The sequence below is a fragment of the Etheostoma spectabile genome, chromosome 4 (genome assembly GCF_008692095.1).
Source record: "Etheostoma spectabile isolate EspeVRDwgs_2016 chromosome 4, UIUC_Espe_1.0, whole genome shotgun sequence".
Taxonomy (NCBI): Eukaryota; Metazoa; Chordata; class Actinopteri; order Perciformes; family Percidae; genus Etheostoma; species Etheostoma spectabile.
In genome coordinates, this window is record NC_045736.1 from 31,142,352 (window position 1) to 31,143,809 (window position 1,458).

The 1,458-nt window shown below is 43.1% G+C and overlaps 1 protein-coding gene and 1 long non-coding RNA gene across 2 annotated transcripts in view; one reads left to right on the plus strand and one right to left on the minus strand.

Moving 5' to 3' along the window:
- Positions 1-1,458, plus strand: part of LOC116687971 (protein-glutamine gamma-glutamyltransferase 5) — an 84,194-nt gene that overhangs the window by 50,118 nt on the left and 32,618 nt on the right. The gene's annotated exons all lie outside the window — the stretch shown is intronic.
- Positions 1-1,458, minus strand: part of LOC116687974 (uncharacterized) — a 7,931-nt gene that overhangs the window by 507 nt on the left and 5,966 nt on the right. The gene's annotated exons all lie outside the window — the stretch shown is intronic.

Consider the following 1,458-nt stretch of genomic DNA (forward strand, 5'->3'; position numbering starts at 1 on the left):
TATCACCATTTCTAGCCACTAGGGGGCCACAGACAGGCTGGGGCAACTCATATTAATGTTAAAAAAACTTCATAAAGTGAAATTTTGTTATTGCTGTTCAACCAGTTGACGTTATGAGGTAATTGCTTACAGTTGATCTCAATTGATATGGCACATTTAGTGAAAAAAACTCCCAATTCTTAAAACTCTAAGTACAGTCGTGGTCAAAAGTTTTGAGAATGACACAAATAGAAATTTTTACAAAGTCTGCTGCCTCAATTTTTATGATGGAAACTTGCACGTACTCCAGACTGTTATGTGGAGTGTTCGGATGAACTGCAATTAATTGCAAAGTCCCTCCTTTCAATAAAAATTAACTTAATGTTAAAAAACATTTTCACTGCATTTTAGCCCTGCCACTAATGGACCAGATGACATCATGTCAGTGATTATTTTGTTAACACAAGTGAGAGTGTTGATGAGGACCGGGCTTGAGATCACTCTGTCATGCTGGTTGAGTTAGAATAAAGGACTGGATCTTGAAAAGGATTGTGGTGCATGAAATCATTGTTCTTCCGTCTGGTAACCATGGTACCTGCAAAGAAACAGGTGCTTGTCCCATTGCTTTACACAAAAAGCTTCACAGGCCAAGATATTGCTGCTAGTAAGATTTCCCCTAAATCAACCATTTATCACCATCAGAACTTCAAGTGAGAGGTTCAGTTTGTTGTGAAGAAGGCTTCAGGGCGTCCAAGAAAGTCCAGCAAGCGTCAGGACCGTCTCCTAAAGTCTATTCAGCTGCAGGATTGGGGCACCACCAATGCAGAGCTTGCTCAGGAATGGCAGCAGGCAGGTGTGAGTGCATCTGCACGCACAGTGAGGCAAAGACTTTTGGAGGATGGCCTGGTGTCAAGACGGGCGGCAAAGAAGCCACTTCTCTCCAGGAAAAACATCAGGGACAGATTATTATTCTGCAAAAGGGACAAGGATTGGACACCTGAGGACTGGGGCAAAGTAATTTTCTCAGATGAATCCCCTTCCCTATTGTTCGGGGCATCCAGAAAAAGCTTGTCCGGAGAAGACAAGGTGAGCGCTACCATCAGTCCTGTGTCATGTCAACAGTAAAGCATCCAGAGACCATTCATGTGTGGGGTTGCTTCTCAGCCAAGGGTGTGGGCTCACTCACAATTTTGTCTAAAAACACAGCCATGAATAAAGAATGGTACAAAACATCCTTCGAGAGCAACTTCTCCCAAGCATCCAAAAACAGTTTGGAGACCAACAATGCCTTTTCCTGCGTAAATGAGCACCTAGCCATAAGGCCAAAGTGATTACCAAGAGGCTCAGGGAACAAAACATCAACATTTTGGGTTCATGGCCAGCAAACTCCCCAGACCTTAATCCCATTGAGAACTTGTGGTCAATCTTCAAGAGGTGGGCGAACAAACAAAAACCCACAAATTCTGACAAACTTTAAGA